This window comes from Oncorhynchus mykiss, chromosome 15, assembly GCF_057628025.1.
Source record: "Oncorhynchus mykiss isolate SJ-2025 chromosome 15, ASM5762802v1, whole genome shotgun sequence".
Classification (NCBI taxonomy): Eukaryota; Metazoa; Chordata; class Actinopteri; order Salmoniformes; family Salmonidae; genus Oncorhynchus; species Oncorhynchus mykiss.
This window is the reverse complement of record NC_143036.1, coordinates 18,601,498-18,620,767: the sequence shown is the minus strand read 5'-3', so window position 1 is coordinate 18,620,767 and position 19,270 is coordinate 18,601,498. Positions and strand designations below refer to the sequence as shown.

Genomic DNA, 19,270 nt, shown 5'->3' with positions numbered 1-19,270 from the left:
CTGTCCACTTCACCACTTCCTCAGCCTACACTTTCTTCTCCTGTTGTCAGCCCTGGTATCTTTCTGACTGTGCCTCCTTCCCTCCACACAAGTCATTTGTCTTCCTCCAGCGTCCCCTCCTCCACATCAAAGAGCACCAGTTCATTCAAGGCCTCGGCGGTGCTTGCTGTCACATGTCCACCTTATTTGGGGCCCATATGGTCAAAAGGCAGTGCCACCGAAGTGGAATGGGACACTGTTTCCCGTGGGGCATTCCTATTGGCATCCACATGAGAAAATGTTTCAAACACTGTTTCAATCAAATTGACACATCCACACCAAACTGCTGTTGAATGAAACGAGGGACGAAGGACAAGAAAGGGACAGTGATGTGGAAGTACTAGGAAGTAGTATTCTTACCTTGACCCGAGGTAGTAGGTGTTACACCACAAGGCAGGAAGCAGCCAGCGAGCAAACCAAATAGGAGAGAAAGTCAGAAAAGAAAAAAAGGGTGTAAGAGAATATGAATACAGTCACCAAAAGATGTTTACGCTTCATCAAAACATGTCTTTTGAAGCCAGGGTTGCGCCAACGGATTAACTACAGAATGCATAAAAAAAAAAGGAATTTCAGTGTGTGTGTGTGTGTGTGTGTGCACACATGCGAGTTCATTTAAGAGAGTGAAACAATGGCGCATTAAAGATTTAGGAGGTGCCAGACCACATTAAGCGATTCTATTCTTAGGAAGTGTACAATACATCTCATTCCCATGTTCATCTGTATTCACTCTGTACAATTCTATGGGATTCTGAGAGAAAGGAGTCTATGCAATATGCATGGCTCGTTGTAACACGGGGCAAGCGGAGTGGTATTCTCCTGTTCTCCCGAGTGCGAGAGAGACCCTTGTCAGCTGCCCTTTGTCAGCTGCCGGTAAGAGCTGCTGTTCTGACCAGAAGGAGAGCAGCATGGGGAAGGAAAAGCTGCCGTTGTAGAGAAATGGATCACATATTTTCCTCCCAAATGCACGTTTTTATGATTTTCTACCTTCCTGGCAGGAAGTGTCCACAAACGACGCCATGTTTTGGTTAGTGTTGAAAGAGGCTGCAAATGAAGCTGTACTACTGCATGTTGTAATTGGACAGAGGGGAACTGACACTGGGATCAGTGAAATAGCTTATTTGAGAAATAAGCTCAGTGCAGCTTTTTTTTGTGCTAATGGCAGCTTGAACTGCATTTAAAAACATATCTCATTCATAATCCATCCGATTCCTGTTGACTAATCCCAGACCAGGTAGCAAGAGAGGGGGGAATGATGCTGGATGTTGGAGAAGTTAAAGGCTGGATAGCCTATATTAGCCTCAATCTTTACCTTTATGTGTGCCAGTGAACCCCCATTGGAGCAGTCTGTGTGTAGTACAGTATATCATCGCTTTATAGGGCCCCTAAATGCCACACAATATGCTGTGGGGGACAGATTAGTAGTATTTACAATGTGCAACGGGGATCTCACCGAGGGATAATCTTAACCACCAGGGACTGACAATCCACAGAAGCCCTCCTGAACTCTGGGTGTGGATTTACAAAGAGATACCCACTGAGTGGAATATCCACCCCGTCATTTGATCTAACAAATGAGCCACAATCATAATCACCATCATCATTATAGTAATATAAAACACTGTCAGTACCACAGCTGTTGTTGGCATTAACTGTCAGGAGTGGATGCACCAAACCTTGTCTAGGCACTGTTGACAATGCTATCTGACAGGACTCTATTTGGTCTCATGGTTGATTGCATCATCACTCCCTTTGGTACCCCACAACCACTATGATTCCTCTACTATTACGAGGTAGAGGACCAGTGGATGGGTACTTTGATCTCAAGTTATTGCGACATGAATGACGACTGGGCACTTGACCCCTTTCTGACCCCCTTTGGCTGAGTATAAAACAGGGTGATGGGGACCAGTGGGGGTCAGGCTCATGCAATGACACCCCCATCCCCAAGAGCCAAGACACCAACCATCAATCAAGATGATTACCATAACGGTATTTTAGTTAGATGTTCCCATCCAGATTGGATTTGGGATAACATGGACATAGTACTATGAACTGATTCAACAAGGCTACTGGTTTTTATCAAGATTCGAAGAGAGTGGTCATATACGATAAACATCAGAGGAAGGAAAAGAGCGATAAATCCCAGGCATCCTGGGACCGTGCTGGGACCGTGCTGGAACCATAGCTAGGCCCCCTGCCTTGTCCGGCTGGACAGTACCTCACCACCAAGGTCTTGATAAACAGTAGCGTTTGACACGAGATGCCTCCCCCTCCGGAGCGGTAATCTAATCACACCAATAAAGGAGCGCCCCTCGGAAACGTGTCCCCATGCTGACCTTTGATCTTTCTCCTTCTGTTGTCTGGCGGCAACCACTCAGGCAACCATGCTAAATGAACTGTGACCTTCTGGATAGTGGGGGGCTACAGAAAGGGCCAGGCTTGATGAGTCAGTGAGTAAATTCAGACTGTACAGAATCCAAAACAAGGATTATCCAATACAAATAACAATCTAACTAAATGGGAACCTGAACGGCGTAGCTACGCTAACCAGGCTTTCAGCCTTCTTTGAAACAAAGAGGGCATAGTGTGTCTTGTGTGGGTAAACTCTTTAATTTGTCACTCCATGAGCTCTCTACCATAACTATCCCATGCGCCACTAACCTCAAACAGATGCTGGCCGAAAAAACTTCAGAGCAGACTTTCTGCCTTTTGGCAGAGACTCAACCACCAGGCGTATGATTACGAAACTTTAAGAAAAACCAGAGCAAGAGTTCAGCTGTCATCCCTATGAGATAAAGTCATACAAGTGCCCCTCTTAGCTTATTGCGGAAACAGTCACAGTGTAAGATAGCTCTATTGACTAGACAGTGGCAACGAGGCAGATATCCTCTGCACGCCAGTGTGTAAGACTTGGTGAAGTGTACATCACAGACAGTGAGTGATAATGTCTGCTATACGTCGGATGCCTAGAAGTCAACCATACACCCGGCATACACTGCATTTGTAAAGTATTCAGACCCATGACTTTTTCCACGTTATGTCACAGCGTTATTCTAAAATGGATTAAATTGTTTCCCCCCCCAATCTGAATACAATACCCCATAATGACAAAGCAAAACGAGATTTACATTTTTTTTGCAAATGTATTAAAATTAGAACATTCAATATTATGTTTGCATAAGTATTCAGACCCTTTACTCAGTAGTTTGTTGAAGCACCTTTGGCAGTGATTACAGTCTCGAGTCTTCTTGGGTATGACGCCTCAAGCTTGACACACCTGTATTGGGGGAGTTTCTCCCAATCTTCTCAAGCTCTGTCAAGTTGGATGGGGAGAGTCACTGTACAGCTATTTTTAGGTCTCTCCAGAAATGTTAGATCGGGTTAAGTCTGGGCTCTGGCTGGGCCACATAAGGCCATTGAGACGTGTCCCGAAGCACACCTGCGTTGTCTTGGCTGTGTCCAACAGGTCGTTGTCCTGTTGGAAGGTGAACCTTCACTCCAGTCTGATTTTCTGAGTGCTTCTGATTTTCTGAGTGCTTTTTACTGAGGAGAGGCTTCCGTCTGGCCACTCTACCATAAAGGCCTGATTGCTGCAGAGATGGTTGTCCTTCTGGAAGGTTCTCCCTTCTCCACAGAGGAACTCTGGAGCTCTGTCAGAGTGACCATTGGGTTCTCAGCCACTTCACTGACCAAGGCCCTTCTCCCCTAATTGCTCAGTTTGGCCAGGCAGCCAGCTCTAGGAAGAGTCTTGGTGGTTCCAAACTTCTTCCATTTAAGAATGACGGAGGCCACTGTGTTCTTCGGGACAATTAATGCTGCAGAAATGTTTTGGTACCCTTCTCCAGATCTGTGCCTTGAAACAATCCTGTCTCTGAGCTCTATGGACAATTCCTTCAACATCATAGCTTGGTTTCTGCTCTGACATGCAATATCAACTTGGGGACCTTATATAGACAGGTGTGGGCCTTTCCAAATCATGTCAAACAAAAGGAATTTACCACCGGTGGACTCCAATCAAGTTGTAGAAACATCAAGAATGATCAATGGAAACAGGATGCACCTGAGCTCATTTCCAAGTCTCATAGCAACAGGTCTGAATACTTATGTAAATAAGTTCTGTTTTCAAGTTTGAACAAAAACATTTTTTTTTAAACAACCTGTTTACGCTTCTTTATTATGGGGTATTGTGTGTAGATTGATGAGGGGAAAATAGATTTAAACCATTCTAAAATAAGGCTGTAACATAGCAAAATGTGGAAAAGGGGAAGAGGTTGAATACTTTCCGAATGCACTGTGTATGCTAAGGTACCAGAAGATTGGACTACTTAGCATGGAGAAGAAGCTTTGGCATGTTAAAGTGTGATCTTCCAGGAAAATAGACAGGTCTGAGCTGTCGGATAACACGCGTCGGTCTGTTGTGTCTCACAGACCAGCCAAGCAGTTTCTCTGAGCTGTAATTACGTTGCTTTTTTTTTTACACAGGGTCAAATTAGATCAGTAAATTAAATCATTGGGCCTCATTCTTTCTCAAATGTTCTACTTGAATTTTTCCAAGTGCCATGTTACTTTAGGGATGATAATGGTTAAGTGCAGCTGAAAGTTATGTTTTATGTAAATTGTTCCCATTGACTACACTTAAAAAATATATTTAAATCATAACGGACAATCATCATTGACCAAACAAGAACACACAGTATATCATTAAGTACTCACAAAAAAATAACAATCTGACACCATCCGGAGAACCAAAAAAAATCAACAAACGTAAGATTGATTTCTAATAGTCCTCGTGTTCCACTTAATATATATATATATTTTTTTTTATGTATTCCTGCCCACAGGAGCCCTGGCCGGGCCTCATTGAGGCTATACAGTGGTGTAAACCTTCAATACCCCAGATGTGTCTATACACAGTAGAGCAGACCATTAGCAATCAATACACTGTCCCCCAAGGCTTTGTGTTGGAAATAGCACCGCGGAATGAGACGTTAGTATTTCTAGGAAATACATAAGCATGATTATGGTAGTAGTCAGGGTAAGGCACAATCTCTACTGATGCATGAGCTTGTAAGTAGCCATACTGTTATCAACATGGCATTTGTCTTCTAATAAGACTCCAGGCAGCTATCCATTTGATGAAGACTACACAGCCTGTGTATAGGAGATTAAAATGTCTCATACTATCAAGAAAAACGCTCGGAAGAGAAACTCCTGAGTCAACAATCCAACATGTCTGAACGTAAACACTACAGTCAAGATGTAGCAGGTCCTCTTTCTCCTTCTATGTTGTCCAGGTCATAATACATTGTCCATATTAGGACTGAACATGGACACCATAGTCCTCTTTTTCTATTTCAGAAGCCAACCTCAGGTGTATTCAGACAGAGATGGGCAGTTTTTCCATTTAAACCTTTTCAAGGAAACCAGTGCGCGTTAAAAGGTCCCATAAATTTGATGCCCATGTTAAATGTTAAAAGCTTTAAATTGACCTCTCACCCCCTAATTAGTTTTAAAGGCTTGAGCTGCTGTTTGTTTTTAAATGGACACATGGCAGTACGTTGAAGATTCGGGGCTTTTTGTGGTAGTGTCCAGGGCCTTACATTAACCACCCGTTGGTGCAGGGTTAACAGCTGTCATTGAAAGGCTACCTGGGTACTGTGACCCCACTAAATGATAATGAGGTACAGACGCCACCTTTTTGATAAGAAGCGTCCATTCCCTCTGTGCGGCAACTACCCTCAGCTACCAAACATGTAATTAGCGCTTTCTAATAACGTGACCATTTGGGAAGGGGAGCTGGTACACAGAGTGATTACTGCCATAATGAACCAGTGGTCGTTTCCTGTATTTAATGGCCATGGGGGTGGCAGGGGTCCTTGACCACAACAGTCTATAATGTCAATGTGTGTCTGTGGACCCCAAGCACACACAGACATTCATACACTGACACATGCAAACAAATGCAAATGCATTTGGTCAATATTGTAATGAACACACAAGCTAGTGTTAAACTGCTAAGAGAGCTTCATGACATTTTGTGTGTGGGTAAGGGGGTCAGGGCTTTAAAGAAAAACGTTTTGCACTGAGGGGGATATGCTACACAGCCACACGAGCGCCATACATATTTGAACTGAGCTTTTAAGTTCACAAAACGGAGAGGATGCGAAGGAATGTGGAGAAAAAAATGACAGACAACCAAAGGAGACAAAGAGAGAGAGAGAGAAAGAAAAAGATTGAGAGGTGGATGAAATGGGACAAAAGCAAGAACTTGTTAAGCCAGCTGACACGTGTGGTGGTAGGAGGACAGCGGTCTACACAATGTGTAAAGAAGCAGTGGAGTCTCCACTACCCACTACTACGTTCCATACAGTGACCTCAGAATAACTTGAGGCTCAGTAAATCACAAAGAGGGGGATTCCCCCCTCTCTCTTTATCCTGTCCATATCCTGTTTCCTTCCTGCGCTCCTTTTCCGTGTCTCTGGCTGAATGAGGGATGAGCCTGGTGGCCCTTTGAAGTGCACGGCCTGGAACATACCAAATCCACATGGAGAGAGAGGGCAAGAGTGAAAGAGTAAGCAGGGGATGTTGTGGTGTTGGAGGGGATGCTGAATTGGAGAGACCTACTGCATGTTGGGGATGGAGAGAGACCCGTAGGAATCTGTATGCAGTTTGGGTATGCAGGCCTGCAGCATGGTGGTGTTTCACAAATGGCAGATCAGGAGGAACGACCGGTGGAACATGACTAATTCTTCCCAGGTTCTACTGTATGTATGGACATGAACATGGCTCCCTGGAAGCTTTTGCTTTGTTTATTGCGTGGTGCCGTGATCACTTGCACAGCTTTGGGTGGGTTATGGCCTCAACCCCAACAATTTTGGGAACCACATTATCAGGGTTTAACTGCCATTTCAGTTGAAACCAATGGCGCAAATCCTGACTCAAGGAGGAAAACGTTTACCTACGATATCTATAGTCATGAAGGTGTACTTCCGCATACATTATAAAGACTGAATGTGCATGTGTACTGTACCTCAAAGGTGGATTTTAGCTCATGTCGCTGTAGTCTGGAATGACAGGCTCTTGCCATGGCCAGGTTCTGGCCCTGAGACTGTGAAACCCCTTTGTCCTTGAGATGAAAAACGAGTGTTCAGCACTGCAGTCTTCCTCTGACATGAAACATTTGAGGTGGGAACAAAAGCTTAAAAGATGTGCTGAAATTCACACTGAGGAAGAGATGCATCCCGCAGATAAGAGCGGGGGTAGTGAAATAGATATCCCATTTCCTTTCTCTGCCCTGGCACATGACTTTGTCTGGTGCATGTCCACACCCTGTGCGGGTTTGCGGCACGATAAATAAATAATTTACAGAAAAACATGCAAACGTTTTACCCCGCCCCTCTGTTCATTACAAATGCAGACAAGACTCTGGGGGAATAAGGCTTTTTTTTTCCTTCCATGAGAGGCACATTTCACACCCCCGCCCCCGGGGCATTCCATTCAGTCCATGCACTGTGCATGCTCTGAGAGCGGAAGGTTCCAAGAGAGAGACATGGGGGTGGGGGGGGGTGTATTGTCTGGGTTCTATACCTCCCTATGAACTTCCTGTGCACTGTTCTTACTCAATCTGCTGAAATTTCTGTTCACTCTGTGTTTGTGTGAGAGCAACGCCAATCTGACTAGGCTACCGCCCCACGCCTGTCCTCTCAACTCCCGCTGTAAAACGGAAACAGTGTTGAGACGGGGTTCTTGTCTCTTCCAAAGTTTAATTCATAACCTGCTGAGATGGAGAGGGAGCGAGAATACGAGACAGCAAGAGAAACAGAGCTCAGAGGAAGAGAGAAAGGGAGAGCGGGATGGGGTGGGGGAAGGCCTAAGAGCTAAGAAGATATATCTCTCCCCCTCAGGTTCTCAAGGGTTCCCATTACCGTGGGGTTATGTTGTGTGACCTGCAAATATCATCCACTAGTTATTGCTGTCACACTTCCACAGAGAATACATTTTGCAGAACCATGCCAAAATAAATAGCATTATGCAGTAGGCCTACATTGCGTACAAAAGCATGTAAGGGAATACGGGTAAGCAATGCAGAAGGCTAGAATAAAGTGGTTAACAGAGGTCACACATTTGTCCATTTTCCAGTTTTACAAATTAAAGCTCCTATTGCAATACAGAGGGGTTGGGTTCAACTCCATAACAATTCCAGCCAATTACAGGGCTAACATTGGCCAGAGGAATTCAAGTATAAAAATGCCCCTAGGTAAACAGTATATAATGAATTCAAAGACCAGAACTGAATCGTCAAGCCCCATAGCTGTGCATTCAAGACATAGCTGCAGGGGAGAGTGAAACGCCTGAAATCGACTTCTCCACGACGCCACCTGCCTAGCAAGTTTGCTTGCAGCTGCTGTTGTCTGTGGTCAGTTGAAGAGAAAAATAATTAATGAATCAATGGGAGGTAGTGCATCACGGTTTAAGAGTGAACCCAATACGTCCCTCGGTTTGGCATTTGCATTTTTCCACAATTCAATTAGCACGGTTGTCAGACGCTTGAGCCTGTTCACATGCCGTCCAACTAAGACTGGCACCCCGCGACTCACACTGACCCTTCTAAGCTTTTTGGGGAAATGAATGCTGCCCCTCCCACCCCTTCCAGCTTTCTCCCCACCCTAACACTCTCAAGCTCGCCCAACACAACACTTAGTGGGTTGCTATGAATCCAACTTGAAACATTGACCTCTGAAGGGGCTATTTAAAGGTGTTACCTTGTGACACAAAAGAGCGTACAAAGGAGGGCACGGAACGAGAAACTCACCTCAAATACCCTATGCAAGTACTCTTTCTTTGAATCTCTTTCAAGGAACCAGTTCTGGTAGCCGCTCAGTAGTGCACTAACAGAGGATTATGCCGGTCTCTGTTCTGTGTTCTCAAAAACATCTGTTTTGGAAGGGCGCCAAGATGGCAGCTTAAAGAATTCCCTCCACCAGGGCTCCATAGGGCTAATAATTACAATGCAGTGAGAGGGAGAGGAGGTGGAGGAGTGGACTGAAGCCACTAGTCGAGTGCAAGTCAGATCACATTCTTAAACGTTTTTTTTTTTTTTATAGGAGTCTTTCAATCTTCTATTTTAATGTCGGTCTGCCCTGAGGCAATCAATCAGACAAATCCCTCAACTTCCTATCAGACGGTTTTAAAATCTTAATCTTCATATGCATTTTTTTGGGGCATGGTGAAGTCTTCTCCAAAAAACATAAACTATCTGTTTTGTTGATGTTCCCTGGGAATGTTGCCGGTGAAATATTCCAGGCCAGAGCAGATATAAGCGAAACAATGGAACCAATCGAGTATGGGCAATCTCAAAATCAAATTAGCTTCTCCGGCTGCAGTTTCATGTCTTTTTATACAGCCACTACTACATCTTTTATCTCATTAATACAAAAAATGTAATCTCCTCCGAGTACGGTGTTGAGAGAGAGAGGGGAGTCCACCATATGGTGGTTTAAAAAATGAAAGAAAAACACTGAATCACATTTCAACTCTGGAGAGATGCTGGACCGGCGCCAGAGTTTGCTATTGAAAGTAATTCAAAGCAAAATGTTTGAATATTGCAGGACATGGAGCTGCAGTATTTCGCAGATAGCGCCAACTGGACTAAAATGAAGTTGCCTGAAAAACCTTGTGTCATCGTTCAGGTTCTTAAAAGCATGACATAAGATTGTTGAATTGGAATCTCCTGATGTTATTTGCTACCTTGCTAACACATTAGCCACAGCGTGTTCCATTTCCAATGAAACTCAATAGTAATAATGCTACAGCAGCAGTCCTATGTGACCAATGTTCCCTCTAAGCTGCACGCGTGCAGTACCCAGAGACTGCCGCACAGCTTCCCCGGGACTGCCCCACAGAGAAGCACGAGATTGAATTTCACTCAACTTTCTAGAGCAGTGGTCACCAACCGATCGATCGTGATCAACTGGTCGATCTCCGAGGCATTCCTAGTCGATTGACAAACATTTCTGTAAAAAAAAACAAAAAAAAACAATAAAGCCTTGTATTCATATTTTATTTGTCTCGGGCTGTTAACGGTAGGTGCACCCGATTCAGCTGCCCTGTGTGCAGGCTAAGCGAGTGGTTGCCATTTTGAACCATTTCATGTGTCTGAAGGTACTAACTCTGCCTTCACGGCGGGGCCAGAGAGCAAATCAAGTGCACTATAGGCCTAGCACTGGCCAATCGGATTGCTCAGATTAACAAGTCTGCAGTAAGTAGCAAGCATAAAATAAAGCTACAGCAAAACTGATACTGTGAGATATCAAAATGTTTAAAACCATGACTAGAGAGACCGTCAACACATTGTATTCAACACTTTTATAAGCCATAAAAATGTTTGTTCCTATTTCCACTCAGCGCTACAACAAGCACTGCAGCAGTAATGAAGGAGTAGGAAAGTGTATCTATATCATTAGAGGCTTTGGTCTTTAATATTGAGGAATATTTCACTCGCTCTGTTCATAGGAGTAACAACATGAATTTGTGCAGGAGGCAGAAATAAAGCGGTGTGACTCGAGTGTCGCCATCATCTGCAAGACGGTGTGGCTTTTTGGTCAGTGTCAGTGGAGGAAAGGGAGAGCGCAGGGATGTTGAGAGGCCGCTGCTCTCTGCCTCTGCCGATACTGACTATCAGATGCAGGCATCATCAGCCCAGTAAAATAAAAAAGCAAATTATTTAAAATGTATGCTCACTCAGCTGTGCCTCACAAGTAATAAAACAACGGATCTATTACCGGTGTGATTATATAGCCTACCTCAAATGTGGATATTTATTTATTTATTTTAACGGCCCAAAACGACAATGCATTGGCAGGGCAATTCAAGGAAAGTTGATATGCGGTGATAATGTATTGGGCCTATAGCTTACTGCACAAACCTCATTGCTACAGAACTGTTTTTAATTGGCTAATGTTGCATAGGCTTACACGGTAGATCTCGGCTTTCATCTTGAAAAAAAAGTTTGGTGACCACTGTTCTCAAGTTTTCCCTGTTAACACTATCAACATTTCCCTTTACTGTGACAATTGTGATCGAATCAACGCAAAGTTAGCCACTTTCAATGCAACATACCGAAAACAAAATTATTTATGCAAGCAATTTTGTAGTAGGCAGAACGCATCAGAGTAGGCTTCTATTGCATTGACATGCACTAATCAGCCCCGACTCTACACAGTCCTGTGCGTCATAAACAATCAGAGCTGCAGTAGGCCTATATGCAGATAGACCATTGCCATATCACGGACCTGTCACATTTACTTTGAACTGGATTGTGTTTACAGCATGAGTGGTCGTGAGTAGATGGATTTATTTTGAGATTAAAGTAAGAGCTGCATGTAGCCATGTGTGCAATTGTTTTTCATATCCTTTGCTAGTTAGGTAGTTATTAGCACAGTTATAGATAATTTGTAGTCAGCAATAGGGGAGTGATTGCTTCCTACAAGAGAACAACACATGTAGTCAGGTAACTAGCTTTTTTTTGTCCGAAAGGGGCAGGGTTGTATTTTGAGCCAAGCTTGAATAAGCTAAGTAGCAGAGGAAAGCATCATTTACCTGATTCTCTGTAATAATCAATATGAGAATAATAATGCATTTTATTTTGTAAAGTGGTTTCTTGCATCAAACACAACATAATTTTCAGGCACCTTATCTGAAGGTCAAGTGGTTAAACAGGTTAATGTCAAGTCCTGCATGTTTTTTCAAAAGTCTCATGGAATGTTGGCCTACATTGAGCACCACATATTGGCTGCTACTGTAGGCTGAATGATAGAACAGCTATTTACATGTAAAAATGTTTTGGGATGCTTTTTCTCTATTGTTTATGATGGTAGGCCACTCTGATAGACCTACATTATGATCAAATAGCCACAGTAGCCTACATGACCACTGTAACTTAAAGGGGTACAGACTCAGTGTTTACAGTAAAACGCACACTGGAAGTCACGTAAACTTTTCACAACTTTCAAGTTTGTGCTCAGCAGACCTAAAATTTGCTCTGTGCCGGAAAATATGTTTTGCGGGAACATTGTATGTGACTATCAAAATGGAATTAAGAGAGTAGTCAAGTTATCAGTCACTATTCTTTAAAAAAACATTAAAGATGAGCGATAACTTGTCAGATTTCTGAAGGTTTGAATAAAAAAGGTGACTTGATTTATGCCAGAGTTGACATGGATTTCTTGCGTAGGGGAAAACACATCGGGTTTTGATGGACAGCTCATTCACGGCGAGCTATAAAGTGAAGCAGGGTGGGGGTATGGGGGAGACACACGGACTGGATTGAAGACATGATTTCCTGGAAGACTGACGCCGACACTATCGGCCCGGCAGACAGAGTGAATGAGCACCCCTCGGGAAGCTGGGGTATAGACAACTATGAAAGGCGGCAAGTTATTTTCCGGAGCGACGCCTTTGTGTACCCTGATGAAGAGGAGGAGATAAACGATTGGTCGCTTTTGTCATCAATTACTCTTCGGCAACAGTTTTAGAGGTCAACGTGGAGCCTACAGGACTGTACATTCGGTCTCTCTCTCCCCCCTCCTTCATTTCACCAGTCTTCCTACTTTTTTTTTCTTGATCCATGATTTCTTGTTTGGAATTTTTTTCTGCACTGATGGGCACATTTGCGAGTCATCCAATAGAACAGCTGTGGGGAGTGGAGGCTGGGTCCAAGAATAACTGCAAATAATATCGGCAGGAGGGAGGGAAATAGGATAAATGCTGCACAATTTCTGGCTTCATGCTGACTGAGTCACAAATGGGGTCCACAGATGAGCGAATGCATTCTCCGTTCAAGGGCTGACACAACGAATACCACCACCTACAGCACTGCATTGTTGGTAAATCGCAGTGGGTATCATGCAAAGTTCCCACCCCGACCAAGGTATATGCATTTCCAAAATATTCCGTCATCACATAAGTTATCACTGAGCAACCTTTACTGTGCTCTTCTGCAGTTATCTGCCATGACGTTCTGGCCCTTGATCGGCAGTAATATACACTCACCAGACAGATTATCACGTACCCCACCACATTCACAAAAATGGATTGCTCCTACAGATAGTGAATCACTTTGTCGTGGCTTGCTATATAAAGCAGGCAGACCGGTATCAATGCATTCAGTTACTGTTCGATTGAACGTTAGAATGGGAAACACGAGTGACCGAAGTGACTGAGCGTGGTAGGATCGTCGGTGCCAGGCTCGACGTATCCAGTATCTCAGAAACATCCGCCTTCCTGGGTTTTACACGCATGACAGTGTCTAGGGTTTCCTGAGAATGGTGTGTCAAACAAAAAACATCCAGTCCAGCGGCAGTCCTGTAGGTGAAAACAGCTCGTTGATTAGAAAGGTCGAAGGGCCATGGCAAGAATCGTGCCTGCTAACATGGGGGCCACAAATAGAAATAACGGCGCAGTACAACAGTGGTACGCAGAAAGGCATCTCGGAACGCACAACTCGCCAAACCTCGCCAAACGAATGGGCTATTGCAGTAGACGACCACACCGGATTCCAACTAAAAACAAGAAGGGTCTCTAGTGGCTACACGCTTACAAACACTGGACAATTGAGGAGTGGAAGGGGGAAAAAAAAAACATTGCCTGGTCTGATGAATCCCGGTTCCTGTTGGAATTGGCATAGGAAGCATGAGTCCATGAACTCATCCAGCCTGGTGTCAATGGTACAGGCTGGTGGCGGTGGTGTACCGCCGTCCAATCTGCAGCAACAGTGTGATGCCGTCGCGTCAGCATGGAACACGCCTGTGGATCGTTTCCGACTTGTAGAATCCATGCCCCGACGAATTCAGTCTGTTCTGGAAGCAAACACAGTACTAGATGGGTGTACCTAATAAACTGTCCGGTGAGTGTATATCATGCTTGGTAGAGTAACTCACCCTCTGGCAATCCCCACATATCTGCCCTCGGATCCCCCTTGTATAGAGCAATAGCACCGGTATAAATAGTGGCCCACATAGATATTAATATCTTTGCTGTGGAATGCGCATCAATCTTTTCTCTAGTCCCATCTCCCACTCGTGTCACATTTCGCTGCGTACCGGGTAGGAGATCTCTCGCCTACTTGTCAGACGCTCGCTTCCCTCAGATTTCTCTCCTGGCTTTGGTTTTCTCCTTTACCATAGCCTCTTGTCTATCAATGCTCTTGACAGTAAGCTGGAATTGAGTATGTAGCTTGGTGAGACAGACTTGTATCCCAAGTCAGCCATCGCACAAGGCATGAGTGAGGCATAGAACGTAACCAAAATTGCTTCCGAGTCGAGGTTGCTTGTCAAATGCTATAACCCCAGTGGTATGTACAGTATGAGCAATGCCTCTCTAAGGACAAATTGGTTAAACTCATACAAAATCGGCCAAATCAAAATGGCTGACACTTTCTGTAGAAGTTACATGATGGATGGCTTTCATTTCCCCACATGTATGATTTAAATGGGGACCCTTTCTGTCAGAACCCACATCATTTGTTTTAGTAGCCCGGGGTGGTCCCATTGAATGATGCACACTCTGAGAGGAGTGGATCTCAATATGTAACCAATGGATACACACAATTTCCTCCGCTTATTTGCATGCCACAGGTTTTAAAATGGGAGCACCTTCTTACAGAACCGACCATAGGTCTCCTCCAACCCACAGGGGTTCTGTTGATGGCTGTGCTCTGTGAGGAGTGGTAGGCTAGGTCGTGGGCGTCATAAGCGGCGGTAGCAGCACCAGCACGCAGAACTGAAGGGTAATCTCGCTCAGCTCTGAATGGGAGGCATTAGGATACATGTCAGACGAGGGAATAGGCAACCAGGCCTCTCCTGTAGGTTTAGACCCTAGGAAACTAGAAGCCACTGCACTGACATATACTCACACACTGAAATGGGGGGGGGGGGTAGGAACACACAAATGGGGCGAATACAGTCAAGATGCAGACACATTTGGAAACAATTGTGTGAATGGAGTACCATTACAAACTAAATGTGAAACCCTTTAACAACCATGCTGTAACACTGCAGCAACTGTCCCTGGCTTCACTCTCCCTCTCTTCTTCTCCCTCCCTCTCTCCTTGTCCTTCCCTCACTCTCCCTTTCCCTCTGCAGCAGATCATCTTGAGTTGTCTAACACTGCAGGGGCAATACATCACTACAGGCATTTTCTCCTTGCCTCTCCCCGTCCCCTTCTCATTCACATTGTGTAGTATGGCGCGACCATCACATTACTAGAACTACAGCGGTGATATGATGAGAAGTCCATCACATCAGTGAGATGGATCAGAATAGTATTCATCCAATGTCATATATAAAGGCCAATAGGCAGTGGTGTGTATTCATGGATGTCAAGGGAAGCCAGGCTTCCCCCCAAAAATGTTTAAAAAAAAAAATAATAATATAAAATCATTTTTATTTAGTCTCTCTCTCTGTGTTTGTCCTTCATTCCACAAGTGGCTGAATGTATGTCACCAGAGAAAGCATCCGATTGAGCAAAACAGCGTCCCTCTGTCTCAGTATGTGTAGCCCATCTATCTGATGCTGTCTGGTCAAAAACAGTATGACATTGTTGCCGCCAGTAGCACTGAATTCAATAGCAAGGGAAGCAAGCAAGCATTTGGCCTCCCTGATATTTTTTTATTATTAAAAGAATAGCCAATCAGCGTTGAGTTAAGCTGAGTGAGCCCAACTCTGAATGGTCCTGGCGCACCAAAAAAAGAAATTGTCAAGGGAAGCCAGATTGAATTTGGCTTCACATCATAGGCAAAACGTCAATGACAGAAAAAAACGTGAATTGTTGCATCTTGTTGTGTCGTCGTCCTCTCGGGCAACCATGAATGGGGATAGGGATTTGGACGTGGTGTACCGGCCAATGATAATAATGCTGATTCAACCATAAATTCATACATTGTGCCCCTGGCCTGAGAGAACGGAAGTTCAATATGTAGGTAGATGTAGTAGGCTAACGTTAACTAGCTGGCTCATCGTTGCCAATTAAAGATATGCTAACTAAAAAGCCTTTTAGACAGGTAGCCTCTTCTAGGACGACAACAAAACATGCGCACACACACAGGAATCAGCACCATGGACAGCCACATGATATTTAGCTTACGTTGATTGAACTACAATGTTTTCGGTATGCAAGTTGTCACTGTGTTAGTCTAAGCATAGGTGATTGAAGGATGTTGAAATGGTGCAGAAATGACGTTAGCAGAGGCAGCTCCTGTTTTTTTTTTGCGACTTGCGGCAACTCTGTGGTTCTACAGTAAATCAATAGTTGTTAAGCAGTCTTAAAATGTCAGAAACATTAACTTGTTTGACCATGTTGTAGGTTATTAGTGATGGGGGGGAAATCGATACAGTTACATATCGGGATATTATTTTTGACGGTATATCAATGTTGCAATATTATTTTTGCGCTAGTTTGCTGTACCTGCACCAAAAATCCCATTTGTTTTTAGCACTTCTTTCCATGACTGATCAAAACTCGTTCTCTCGTGGTTCTCCTCTTGTCCCTCCGCCGGAGACGTATGGTGAGCAATATGTTTGGAACATCGAATCGCAACAAAAATAACAGTATCGAATCGCAATACATATAGAATCGTTAGCAACGCAATGCATATCGGCACCTAAGTGTTGTTATAATATCATATTATGAGATCCCTGGCAAATATCAGCCCTATGGGTCATGTACAGCACCTTCAGAAAGTATTCACACCCCTGGACTTTTTCCACATTTGGTTGTTACAGCCCGAATTTAAAAAGGATTACATTGAAATTTGTGTCACTGGCCTACACACAACAACCCATCAAGTCAAAAATGGAATTATTTGTTTTAAGAAAAGTTTTAAATGAATTCAAAATGACAAGCTGAAATGTCTTGAGTTAATAAGTATCCAACCCTTTTATGTCAAGCCTAATAAACCGTCACAGTGTTTCATGGCTGTAGTAGGAGGAAACTGAGGATGGATCAACAACATTGTAGTTACTCCACAATACCAACCTAAATGACAGATCGAAAATAAGAAAGCCTGTACAGAATATGCCAAAAACATGTACCCTGTTTGCAATAAGGTACTAAAAGTAAAACTGCATAAAATGTGTAAAATAAATTAACTTTATGTCCTGAATAGAACACGTTATGTTTTGGGAAAATCCACTAACACATTACTGAGTACCACTTCATATTTTCAAGCATGGTTGCGGCTGCATCATGTTATGGGTATGCTTGTCATCGGCAAGCACTAGGGAGGGTTTTTTTAGGATTAAAAGTAATGGAATATAGCTAAGCACAGGCAAAATCATAGAGGAAAACCTGGTTCAATCTACTTTCCAACAGACACTGGGAGACTAATTCACTTTTCAGCTGGACAATAACCTAAAACACAAGGCCAAATCTACACTGGAGTTGCTTAACAAGAAGACAGCATATGTTCCTGAGTGGCCGAGTTACAGTTGACTTATATCTGCTTGAAAATCAAGGGCAACGCTTGAAAAATGCTGTCTAGCAATAATCAACAACCAACTTGACAGCGCTTGAAGAATTTTAATAAGAATCATGTGCAAATATTGTACCATCCAGATGTGCAAAGCTCTTAGAGACTTACCCATTAAGATTCACAGTCGTAATCGCTGCCAAAGGTGATTCTATTGTTTATATTCTATTGACTCAGGGGTATGAACACAGCAATATGTAACTTTTTGGGTGACCCGACCAAATTCACATTGACATATATATAACACACATTTCTTTCTCATTAAAAGCAAGTCTATGAAGCGGTAGCTTTGTTCTATGTGCACTTTTTCTATGCTTCCCATTCTTAAGTTTTGTTTTTGCGTCTTTTACTTTCGGTTTTGTACACCAGCTTCAAACAGCGGAAAATACAATATTTGTACTTATGAAAAATATAATTCTATAGCGGTTTAGATAGTACAATGACTCTCTACATTATACTTGCCTGTTTAGTCACATAAACCGAAACTAAGCGAACTATTAGACATCCTGCTGGCATGTGCTCAATTCCCATCAGAGTGTTTCCTTGACACAGCGGTGGCCTCTGAGGACCTTACCCTTCCAGGGGAGTTGGAGGAGGAACATTACCTCAGATTGATGTGATAGGCCTCTTATCTTTTATTAGACTGAACCATTTGAGGACTCTTTATTCAAGTTTAGGTCACAGAAAAAAAGATGGGGAAGAGAGTAGAGAAAAAGCTACAAAATCAGTTGTTATTTCACTGTCAACTCATGAACACAACCAAACCATGCGATGATCGCTCCAACGCTGTCCTTCAAACTCATACGTTAAGGCCACAAAGTCCTAATTAAATAACCCTTTTCCGGCTAATCAGTCATCTCATTGCAATTTGTCCCTTGTCGGGAGAATCAATTTAGTGCACACAGAAGATGTCCCATTTACCATGTCTTTGTGCTATAAATGACTACCGGGTGCCATTTTTCAACAAGTTAGCCGGCGTGTGATAGAAGACAGAACGCCACTCCATCAAGGCCTGGTTCAAATATTTTCTTTTGAGAAAGACACCCCACCACCAAGGTCAAGTTCATTTAGCAAAAAAAGCCAAGGGGAATGACATTTTCCAAAGGCTTGCTGACATGTTGCGCTGATAAGATAGGCAATCCTATATGATATCTACTGTAATCGATAGCAGCGTTGACAGTGGAGATATCATGAGGCAACATTTTCCGTGAGCTGTCAGTCATAGGCACATAGAGCCTATAAGGAGGCTAGAATTACTCAAGGAGAATCAATTGGGTTGAATCAGTCAATGGCTGACAGAAAATGATAACCCTTAACAGAGCTCTTAAGCCTTGTTTCTTCAAATTGCTACAGTTGAGTCAGGTATATCTTCAATTGATAGATCTAAGAGGTAAAAGCAGCTTGTTTGTGCAATGGCCTGGGGAAAGTCAATGCTGCTTGCTTTTCTTCTGTCTAACTCAGCAAACAGATAAGGCAGGGATTCATTGAATGTTTCTGTTTAGCGACGTGTGTCGTCGTGTGTTTAGCGACCGAGGTCGATATCTAGCTACCTTTTCTGGGGCATTCCATGGTAACGCTATATTACAGAAAAGCTTTAACAGTAGCGCTCAGGAATGATAGCTGGGTCCATTGAAACTAGAATCAATTTCGATGGCTGGGTCATTCACACGCCGGCATGCTCTTTCTAGATTGTTACAGATTTCTGTG

The 19,270-nt window shown here is 43.5% G+C and overlaps 1 protein-coding gene across 2 annotated transcripts in view; it reads right to left on the bottom strand.

Annotated features, from left to right (window-relative positions):
- Positions 1 to 19,270, bottom strand: part of LOC110489724 (heparan-sulfate 6-O-sulfotransferase 1-B) — a 100,993-nt gene that overhangs the window by 62,192 nt on the left and 19,531 nt on the right. Inside the window, exon 1 of one of the 2 annotated variants that reach the window (XM_090199418.1) lies at positions 400 to 2,687. The exons of the other annotated variant lie outside the window; for it this stretch is intronic. The gene's annotated coding sequence lies outside the window, so the exon portion shown is untranslated. Of the gene's footprint in view, positions 1 to 399; positions 2,688 to 19,270 lie in introns of those variants that run through there. 2 annotated transcript variants of the gene reach the window in all.